The 12,190-nt window shown below is 38.6% G+C and overlaps 1 protein-coding gene across 7 annotated transcripts in view; it reads right to left on the bottom strand.

Moving 5' to 3' along the window:
* The window catches only part of myo1b (myosin IB), a 113,267-nt gene that overhangs the window by 68,479 nt on the left and 32,598 nt on the right, over positions 1-12,190 (bottom strand). The gene's annotated exons all lie outside the window — the stretch shown is intronic.

Below are 12,190 nucleotides of genomic sequence, written 5' to 3'. Positions count from 1 at the left end.
CACTCTTGTCAAAATACAGCATGTCTATTTTCGCTGGCAGTCAACATAAACACAGCAAGTCAACACATCACAGCATATTAGGTGCATGTCGGCCTTTTAATCGGCAGCATTTGTAGTACAAAAGGAAACCAAATTGTTATATTTGACAATAGTACTTGGGGGGGGGAGCAAAATAGTCAGCTCTGAATGCAGTCAGTCAGTCAAGCTGAGGTGACGTAACCACCCGACTCAACAAATGACAAGTCTTTGACAAAAAAACCTTCAACACTTTCCAACCCATAAGTCTGTTTCAGCTGTAAAACAAGCAGTAGCTTAGAAACCGACCCAGTTCCGAGAAAAAAACAAAACTTGGCTCCCTGTATAAACTTCCTCTTCACTTTTTTCCTGGCTTCTGTTCCCCTCCTTTTATTAGTCCAGAAAGAAGCCCTGTGGCTGTTATACATACTTAAAATAGATGGATGCAGACAGACAGACCGATAAGATAAATCAGAGGATTGAAGTAATTTTGAAGTAATTGTTGCTTTTTAAATTGATGAATAAACAATTTCCCTGTGGTAATGTAAATGGTATAGGTCAAGGTCACAGGTATAAGGGACTTGATACACTGTTAATTATGTGTTAGTTTTAATGAGCGGTAGGCTATCCCAGCTGACTTTTGGCGAGACTCAGGGTACACCCTAGATTGGTTGCCAGATAATGGCAGGGTACCGTACACATTATATACACACTCACTCACTCACAGTGTCTCCAATTAACCTAGCATGCATCTTTATGGAATGTGGGAGGAAGTTGGAGCACCCGTAGAAAATCCATGCATACCGGGGAAAAAATGCAAACTGCACACAGAGATAACCGGCCAACGATGCATGCTAACCACTCCGTCTTCAAATTAATCCTACGGTCTATGAACTCTGGTACATTTTAATATTTTGATAAAGTGTCTGTAGTTTTTGTGTAACTGCTTGGTAAAATAAATAGAATGCTTTAGTGGAAATACTCATTTTCTTGGAGTTGTGAGGACAGATTTTACACAGTTATTTTCCGATTCAAAAATGAAAGCTACAAATTTCATAGATGTGCACCATGAAATGAGCAAAGGACACACATTGGTCTAAGAAAAGTAGTGTGCAAGGACATGCCGCCCCCATCAGTGAAAACATATGCCAAAGCCTCACACTCACGTTTCCATGCACTAGTCAGATTTGGTTTTCTGTATTTTTACCCCTACATGCCAAGTCCTATGCTCACCCTCAAATGCGACTATTGGTCATACGCCATGTGCCTCCCGTACACTGGGAAGCTCCAATTTCCTTTTAGCGTAGATACAAGTTTTTCTTTTACGGTTAACCTAGGGCAGGGGTGCTCACACTTTTTCTGCAGGCGAGCTACTTTTCAATTGATCAAGTCGTGGGGATCTACCTCATTCATATATATAATTTGTATTTACTTATTTATGAAATATATGTTTTTGTTAACAAGTTAAAGGTGTTTAATGATAATGCAAGCATGTTTAATACATATAGTTAATGTTAACAAGCAAAAGGTGTTTAAAGATAATGAAAGCATGTTTAACTCATATAGTTAATATTGTTAAAAAATTAAAGGTGTTTAATGATAATACAAGCATGTTTAATACATATAGTTAATATTGTTAACAAGTTAAAGGTGTTTAATGATAATACAAGGATGTTTAACACAGTTAATATTGTTAAAAAATTAAACGTGTTTAATGATAATACAAGAATGTTTAATACATATAGTTAATATTGTTAACAAGTTAAAGGTGTTTAAAGATAATACAAGCATGTTTAACACATATAGTTAATATTGTTAACAAGTAAAAGGTGTTTAATGATAATACAAACATGTTTAACACATATAGATTCCTTTGTTTCATGAAGACAAGAATATAAGTTGGTGTATTACCTGATTCTGATGACTTGCATTGATTATTCAGTGGTGCTGATAAGGTCCGCATTTTCGAATGGAGGAGAAAAAAGTCCTCCTTTCTGTCCAATACCACATGAAAGTGGTTGCTTTTTGGCATCTTATTTGTCCAGCTTCCGTACTCCTTCGTATACACTTTACAAGAAATACATTGTCGGCAAACTCCGTAGCTTGCTAGCTTGTGCACGCCAGCTTTCTGAGACTCCTATTTTGTTAGCGCAACTGTGCAACTGTGCAGTCGGTCTTTGGAGTTTTGACGACAGGTACGGCGCCAGAGTCTGTTGAAATAAAGTGTTTCTCGCCTTCCAGTCGGTAATTTTAATGAGCTGGCAGCAGCCAGCGTCATCTCAGAAGACCCTCGGGTGCCGGAATGTCAATCAAGTGACGAAAGTGACGTCATAGTGAAGATTTATGATCGCTCATTTTTAAGACAATTTTTTTAATGCCTGGCTGGTGATCGACTGACACACCCTCCGAGATCGACTGGTAGCTCGCGATCGACGTAATGAGCACCCCTGACCTAGGGCGTCACACTAGGCGTCTGTGGCTCCTAACAAGTTACCAGCCGAGCTCTGTTGTGATGTCCGCTGTAATATTGACACAGAATACAAATACTACGTCTCTAATGGCTATGCTGAGGTTTAATAGCAGACAGCATCAAGAAATTATCTTGGATTGTGCTACAAACATGACACAACTACCAAGAATGTATCGGAGCGGACGCAGGTCTGAAGCAAAGGAAGACCGGCAGCACAGAGTTGTTTCGAAGGAATTTTCGCACAGAGAATAATGGAAACAACATTTTTGAATGTCTCCCAAGTTTATTCATAAGGCTCTGTGGATTGATGGAAGGAGTTTTAAACCCAAAGGGAAAAGACTGTTTGTGCCATGGCCGATACGGTTTAAGATGAAAGTTGCTATTGTTCTGGACTATCTTGCTAGTTGTGTGGAATACAGAGTTATTGGTCACCAGTTTGGAGTACACAAAAGCAGCGTGACAATTAATTTGCCCTGTAATATACTTGCCTTATTCTCTTTCATATTTCGTTTGGGAGTCCGAATTAAGCCAGCATTCTCAATTTCCTTCGCGACCTTAAATAAAGCTGTTTCTTTTTTCTGAAGAGGAGAATGCTTATTTGCTTCACAAAGTAAAAGAACATAACTGTTGCCTATGTTTTTATTGAATGGTATCTGCTTCCGGGTTGTATCCTGTGTGTTTAGACTGGCGCATGTGCGATATGAAGGTTCGCCTCCGGCGGTCGAGAGATCTGGTTTTCAATCGCATAATCCAGGTGTGTTAGTCCAACAATCCAAAAACCGAACACGATCGGATTAGGGTGTTTCCATGGGTTGTAGGAGGCTTATTTCGAGCCAAACTATTTGAGAAATTTGACCAATTTAGTGCATGGACACGTATTGACTGACTATTCTGACTGGCACACATGGCCTTGGTCACTCCTACAGATCTGGAGTTGGCTTGGACACAACCAGTGGCACAATCCCATTAATAAGAGTTGCCGCCTGCTGCTAAATTCCAACTGTTGGACTTGTTCCAAAGAGGGAGAAGGGAAGACCTGACAGTCTTGATTAAACTCAGAGGATTATTCTTACTGCTGAGTGGTCAAAGGGTGTACTCACACTGCGCCGTGACTTGAGTCCACTTCGCACCTAAAGTCTGACATGTTTGCAATTCTCAAATAAAAAAATACAAGTACAGATATAATTTACAGGAAAAAAATAAGGGGCCCACTTTGATACATTTTGTACATCAATAATAAAACCAATCCAATGGTTGAGGTCAATATAATGTATAATAAGAAATAGAATCATTGAGTTATAGATGAAAAAGGAATTTGCAATATAAGATAATCAATCAACATTTTTTACGATAAGCCACAGGTCAATACAAACCAGCTGGATTAAAATGGCTCCCTTGCCACATTTTGAACACACTTGGTTTACAGAGTTTCTTTTAAAAAAGTGCAATAGTTTGAACAGTGCAAATTACTATTTTATTTATCGTAAATATTTTGCCTGAAGTATACAGCATTGATAGGTCCAGCTTGTAGCCCCGTTCTCTATCTCTACTGAACAATGCCAGCACACTGCTTTCATCTTATTCACTTGTATTTGTCTGTTTACGTATTTCATTAGGAAGAGAGCAATTATGAAAAACAAAGAAAAGATGGAAGAAGAGTTTTAGGCTCTGGATACTTCTTTGTATTATTGGTTGCTAGCTTCACCATGTTGATCTCACTTTTTTGACCACTTGAGGCACACAGCCCAGCCTTGTGGAGCTGCATCGCAATGGCCTCACTTAAAAATGTGGAAAGTGTGGAAAATCAGTACGTTGCTGTACCAAATCAAATCTGAATATGTGTACTGTTACATCCCTAGTTTTTTTCAATATTCTTTTTTCCCCTATGTGTTCAGGCTTCACAAAAGGCTTCTAAAATATACCGTACTTTGAAAGAGCACCGTTGCCATGCAATTGCACGTACCTGTGAAACGGACTAATGTTAAAATTACTGCAAAGAACCAGTTGAAATTATAATATAATTTCAACTGGTATATAAATATATATACCGTAAGAGCACATGCATCAGACGTACTCTTCCTTTGTCGGTGTATGCATGAGAGACAGAGTGTCTCATTGACTTGTGTACTGGAAACCTTCTGGTATGACTGTACGAACCTCTAGATCCTGAACATACCACAACCAGGCTTTTCCAGACCATTTAACAGAAAACAGTCTTTTATTCAAGCCAATAAATGCGGTAATCTTCTACAAAATTTCTGGGTACTGCAAAGTCACCAATAGTCACTAATATATTAAGTAATTCAACAACAATATTGATAAATAATTTATTGCAACAGTGTGTGCAACCCATTATGTAGGGAATTGAATTACAGTATTTCTACTGTTTTGTAATTTTGCTACCCGTAATTACATGTTGCTCGCACAGCTCAACACAACTGCTATCCACTTTGCACAATAAAATGGTACTTTTGATCAAAAGTACCAAATCTTACACTTTTTTTTTTTTTTTTTTTTTTTTTTTTTTTTTTTAAATATGAGCCCTCTCGCCGCTGTTTTTATTTGCCTTATTGTGTGAGCAAAAATTGGAGTTACAAGCCAGCTTCAGATATCTCCCCATCGCCAGTTGGCGTGGAACATGCCACAGAGCATGAGTAAGAGTAAGGTTTGCCCAACATCTGGTGTCTCACTCGCTACATTAGCTAATTTAATAGCTAGACAGATTACGCTTTTTTCCAACCATGGGTCAGAAGAAGGTCAGTGTGAAAGATAGTGCTGAGAAAAACAAACAGTTGATATTCATTGTTACCAAGAAACAAATCATCAAAAAACATGACTGTGGTGTTCATGTAAAAGCAGTCAGTACAAGCACAGCACTTTAAAAATCAGCACCATACTGAAGCAGGATTTGATAACTCCAGCCAAGGCGTTAATATATTGTTTTAAACGCCAGGTGAATATCCAAGGACATTGGAGAAGCTGCTTTCTCTGTACATTAGATTACTTAATACAGCACTAGTTGTTTGTAGTGTATTCCATGTTACTGTTTTTAGTACAATATCCGCTATCTCGAAGCTTGTTTTTCCTATTTAAAAGCACGCCACATGTTAAAATAGTGGTGTTTTTTGGGGGGTAATATTGAAATTTCACTTAATTTCAATGGTGAATAACGATTTGAGATATTTTGAGTTACAAGCTCTGTCACAGAATCAAAATCATTGACTTGGTACATTTGCAAACAGCTAAAAATATGCACAAAGCAAACTATAACCCGCTACACAAGAATTTACAGCAATTCTTCAACAAAAGAGGAGAAATATAACTTAAGGGAAAAATCTAACTTAAAACATTTACATGCATGTACAACACCTAAAATATTTAGTATATCAGTATGTGGAAAGAAATTATGGAATGGATAAAGCAAAGAGGTCAAACAAAGTACTAATATGATTAAGTTTAAGAAACGGTTCAAACTCAAAAGTGTTTACAAAATACAATAAATAAGAATTCTGATAAACACCTTGAACTTTTTTGAAAAATGATATTCATCTTATGTGAATAACAACTTATTTACTTATTTATTCATGAAAATTGTGATTATTTATTGCTTGTTTGTGTTAGATTGCGCCTAGGTGAAACGTGTTAATTGCTATGAAACAAAAAAGACGCAGGAATAAATTAGCCCTGACTCCTTTTTGGACATATTGTATTGGTAAACCGTATATATGTGATGTGCTAGGTAGTAACTGTATGCATGTTCGAAATAAACCAAAATTAAAACAACAATTTAACCTGTACTGTATGTCAAGACATCACTGTACACATGATTCAAACTAAAATACATAATGATAGATGTTAATCGGTAAAATGGGTTTAGGATTTTCCCAACACAATTATAAGAAATACTTTGCAAACACTGATCCATTTAGCGCGCTCTGATCAAATGTCCAGGCATGTTGCGTAATTTCCTTAAAACCATTAATAATCTACTGCTAATTTACTGTTATTATCTGGTTGTTTTTTGTTGTAAAATGGCTTTCTCTACACTTCTGTAAATGTAATAAGAACTTATTATTCTGCTGTTTGGGGATGAGGTGGCGACTTGTCCAGGGTGTACCCCGCCTTCCGCCCGATTGTAGCTGAGATAGGCTCCAGCGCCCCCCGCGACCCCGAAGGGACTAAGCGGTAGAAAATGGATGGATGGATGGATGGATGGATACTTTACATTAGTTTTGTGCGTTACAGCACATTTGGGTATCGCTTCAATACCAAGTAGTTGCAGGGGAAGTATTATAAAACCAATGCCGAAAATTATACTTCACATTTTCAAGATAATCAAATGATACAATCTTCGTCTGATTACCGGTATAATCAGTCAAAACCAAGGGTAATAATCTACATTCATTAAATATTAAAATTATTTTCTTATTCCCTATTATTACATACATTATTAAGCAAAATAAAGTCAAACGTTCAAAAATAACCAAACATAAGAAAATACTACGATATGCTTGGATTTATATATGTTGGTATGTATGTATGTATATAAAAACATATACACACACCTACACAAACACATTCATACACACACATACACATATTTGCAGGGTAGAGCCTTTATTTGCCATAAATAATTTAACATTAGTAATTATCATTGTTTGCATCATTATAAAACTAAACAGACACCCAAAACATTTACCTCAAAGTGAGAATATACGGTAATCCAAAATTGTGACTTTCATCTAATTCGCAGTCATGTAACATTTTATTTTCCCCCCCAATCATAATATAATTACCAAAGACCTCTAATAATACCTACTACACAAAGTATTAGTCTAGCATTAGACATTGACAAGTAACCATATTAGAAGTTGACGCCGTTAATGGACGATTTAAATCCTCCTTCATTGTGGAGCATTAGGGCATGGGTCAGTGCCAAAGATCAGTCTAAGACACACAAGGACAGGGGTTTAAAGTAGTACACAGCAAACTGCTGTCTGGAAAAGTGACCTGGAATCTAGAGTCATCAACACAATTCAGTGGTTGTGAGAGTACATGTTTGCACAACAACACAGGTGGTGGAATGCTAAACAAAATAGTTCAAACATTGCATTCCATGTTTAAAAATATACATATATTTTTATAGCAAAAGGATATTGTAGGTTTCAACAAGTCAAACGTAAGACTTTGTAAGATTTTAATTCCATAATCAAAAAACTGTAAAACCATTACACATTCGTACTGACACAAGTACAAGTTGTTCTCTGTACAGCTGTGCAAGGGTTTGTTGCGTTTTGGCATCTTTTAACACAGACTTGTCCCAGATTTTTCACTTTTTCATTATTGTTTAATTTGCTTTTACCACAATTTTTACAAATACTGCCCTCTATAATGGCTCCACATCTGGGTCCTGGTCCGAATAATATAATATTCTTAAGACCTTTCATAGTCGTATTAAAGACTTTCTATGAGATTTTGATGGAATTTAAGACATTTTATGGCCTTAAATTTAAATTACTATATTTTAGACTTTTTAAGACACCGCAGGCACCCTAATTGTTTTCTTGCAGGAGTTTCCACTTGAGATGGGCAATACGGCCAAACGCCCATAGTGCAATTGCACCTATTGTGATAATGATATATTGTTTGACATATACAGTCAATTATAATAGAACCATTCCGGGTACACAAAGATCCTTTCTGAGTTTCCACCAAAAACTACCCAGGTAGATTTAGATCTTCAGAAGCTATTTATAGTTCCTTGTAGTGAGGTGTGACTCTTTTTGAAGCTGATTATACGTAGGATGAACTGCTTGTTATAGCACAAACTGAAGGTTAAACGTTGGAGCAGACGGAAGCCGAGAGAGTGAGCTCGACGTGACTTGACGCTATGAATGTGGAACTTGGAGCCAAGCTTTGCAGACATAAATGGAGTGCTTGACCAAAGTCAAGTTGAAAAAACTTATCTGGCCAGCTGGACCAAACAGACAACTGTCCATCGAGTGAGTCACAATAACATTGATCATGATACATGCAGCACGTCATGTTTGTTATTACAACTACATACACTGTCAAGCTCTCTGTGTACAGACAAAACATGAAATGTGGGCTCATACTTTACAGATACTGGAATGATTGTTCAGGTTTTCCAGTCAGTACAGATTGGTGTCCTATCACATTATGTTGTGCATTACAAATTTAAAAGCCATTTAGCTGCTGACGCAAAGGCTAGCTTAACTTTTGCTGTAGATAGCTTACGGCTAATGCCCTAGCATGCCGTCGAAAGACGATGTGTTACTACGCTAGATACAAAAAAATCGATTTTCGAATGAATTCTTTTTTTTTAGCAGTCCTGTCCAGCCAATCAGGCAAATCATATTGTTGATGTATGCCCATATTTGCTGGAGGAATTTACTTTAGAAAAGAGAAGCGTTGAATACTTCTCTTGTTGCCTTATCTATAATTTGACTTTAATAAATGTTTGGGTAGAATTTTACGAAACAAAAACACTTTTCAGAGAGGTTTCTCTATTTTATTTATTTATTAATATAGTTAATCATAGAACTGGCAACCAATGTTAATACAAAGTACTGATTTTGAATCGAGAATCGTTGTGAATAACCATATCCACTCAGCGTCCATTGCACCGAGGATACCCCGGGGATACAAAAACCCCAGGGGGGTATCTTCGGAATCCTTTCCAAGGTTTCTCGTTGTTCCCATTGGGTTGAGTTTTTCTTGCCCTGATGTTGGATCTGAGCCAAGAATGTCATTGTGGCTTGTGCAGCCCTTTGAGACATTTCTGATTAAGGGCTATATAAGTAAACTTCAATTGATTGAATCGAAAACAGATTCGGAATTGAATTGTTACCCCCAAGAATCGAATCGAATTGTGTGATGTCCAAAGATTCACAGCCCTATTTCTCAGTATTCGCTCTTACAATAACAATGTTGCTACAGCTTGGTAATTATACAGGTGACGGAACGTAAATTAAGTATTTTTGGAGAATTTTGGATGCATTTTTAAAGGGATTTAGAGGCAGAATGGATTGCTCCCATTACTTGCATTGCCAGCCACCAAGAATGAGACGATTTTAACAAATTAGAATGCAAAAAAACAAAAACAAACTTGTCCTCTTGTCTCTCATAAGGATTGTAAACGATGGGTAAAATTCCCAAAAAAGTGCAGTTCCCCTTTAACATTTTTTGTGGCATCTGTGTGCTGAAGAACACTGATTACTGGAAGTTCCTTTTGTTCTTCTTTCTATCCGTTAAGAATGTTGTAATAGAAATACACAAAAAATAAGACAAACAATTTGCCCTCACATACTCTAATGGCTGCTGAAACTTCGAATACAACGTTTTAGAAACGCTCAAACAGTGTTCAACCAATCAGCGTGGTAAACGCGCAGTGGTTTCACGTAGTCACTGCAAACTAGCAGTGTTAGTCAATCCTTCAACGGCTTTTATCCCAGCCGGTCCTATTTTTAACCTTTTCAAAACCACCCGCGGCTCGGCTTAAATTGTTCTTCTGCGCTGGTTCCAAATTGGTCACTTCTGTGAGGATATAAATGGCGAACCTTCTCTGCAAATTAAGCCTCAGACATGCTATCACCTGCTAGCTGGTTTTCATCTATTCCCACAGCAACTGTTTTTTGACCTGGTTCTGCACTGTCTCTCTGTCCTTAGTAAGATTTTACCGCATTGGGAAAGTCAGCAACCATACAAACGTCCTTATTTACAATGGTTGCAATTGTGGACGTGTTGCTTTCATATTTAGAAGCCAAATTAATAACGTGTGCACCACTGCCGCACTTTTCGCAAATAGTTCTTTTAAGCCCCTTCTTCTTTCTAGGCCGGTAAGTTGACTTTTTTGTCCGATACTGAATAACAAAATAGACAAACCCTGGTGAGTGGTTAGAAAAGAAACACACTGAAGCAGTGACAGCCGAGTAATGACTGCGTATACAGGATGTGACTAGGGTAGCCCCGCCTTTTCAAAATGGCCGTCCCTGTGTTTACATAATGTAAACAGGATGTGACGTAATGAGGCCCCGCCTCTTCAAAATAGCCGCATCTGTGTGTAGAGGAAGTGATGTCATCAAGGCTTCCAGCAGCATGCAAAACGAATAAATGAATGAAACAAGAGTTTGTACGCAATGACGTGGTTCACAAACTAATATAAAAAACTTGGCGCGCTGTAAATAATCGAAAATGGAAAACGTCGCAAATAGAGGCGTTCGTAAATTGAGGTTCCACTGTAGATAATGTTAAAAATATTGCACAAATTAGCCTGCAACATTTTGTGCCATACACAGAGTCCATGGTTCTCGCCCCGAAAAGGGTGGAGTGCCATCACCGGGTTTGGGAGGAGACCCTGTCCCAAGTGGAGGAGTTCAAGTACCTCGGAGTCTTGTTCACGAGTGAGGGAAGAGGGGATCGTGAGATCGACAGGCGGATCGGCGTCATCAGTAATGCGGACGCTGTATCGATCCGTTGTGGTGAAGAAGGAGCTGAGCCGGAAGGCAAAGCTCTCAATTTACCGGTCGATCTGCATTCTCATCCTCACCTATGATCATGAGCTTTGGGTTATGACCGAAAGGACAAGATCACGGGTACAAGCGGCCGAAATGAGTTTCTTCCGCCAGGTGGCGGGGCTATCCCTTAGAGATAGGGTGAGAAGCTCTGCCATCCATGAGGAGCTCAAAGTAAAGCCGCTGCTCCTCCACATAGAGAGGAGCCAGATGAGGTGGTTCAGGCATCTGGTCAGGATGCCACCCGAACGCCTCCCTCGGGAGGTGTTTAGGGCACGTCCGACCGGTAGGAGGCCACGGGGAAGACCCAGGACACGTTGGGAAGACTATGTCTCCTGGCTGGCCTGGGAACGCCTCGGGATCCCCCGGGAAGAGCTGGACAAAGTGGCTGGGGAGAAGGAAGTCTGGGCTTCCCTGCTTAGGCTGCTGCCTCCCCGACCCGACCTCGGATAACCGGAAGAAGATGGATGGATGGACATTTCTACAAGATGTCTGCTCTGTCCTCCGGGGCATATTCCACTTGTGGCTCATATGTATGGCTGACAGACATGTTGCATTGTGTAGACACTATTCTCTCTCCTGTTTTTTAGTCTAATTTCCTCTGCTTAAATGGTTAGTCTCTTATGTAACACTGTTCCAGTTTTGAAGCGTACAAAGCGTTTATTCTTTTTTTGTCTCACTACTTCATATTCAAGCTAGCTTAGCACCGCGGCTAGCATAGTTTGTCCTCTCCTCCTTTCGTGTCCAGGCAAACCGTCCGTATTACTTTATTGAACATAAATACCGTATTTTTCGGACTTGAAGTCGCAGTTTTTTTTCATAGTTTGGCCGGGGGTGCGACTTATACTCGGGAGCGACTTATGTGTGAAATTATTAACACATAACCGTAAAATATCAAATAATATTATTTAGCTCATTCACGTAAGAGACTAGACGTATAAGATTTCATCGGATTTAGCAATTAGGAGTGACAGATTGTTTAGTAAACGTATAGCATGTTCTATATGTTATAGTTATTTGAATGACTCTTACCATAAAATGTTACGTTAACATACCAGGCACATTCTCAGTTGGTTATTTATGCGTCATATAAATAAATAAATGGGTTATACTTGTATAGCGCTTTTCTACCTTCAAGGTACTCAAAACGCTTTGACAGTATTTCCACATT

This window comes from Nerophis lumbriciformis, linkage group LG31 (assembly GCF_033978685.3).
Source record: "Nerophis lumbriciformis linkage group LG31, RoL_Nlum_v2.1, whole genome shotgun sequence".
Lineage (NCBI taxonomy): Eukaryota > Metazoa > Chordata > Actinopteri > Syngnathiformes > Syngnathidae > Nerophis > Nerophis lumbriciformis.
The sequence above is the reverse complement of the archived record's forward strand: the minus strand, read 5'-3'. Positions and strand labels throughout refer to the sequence as shown.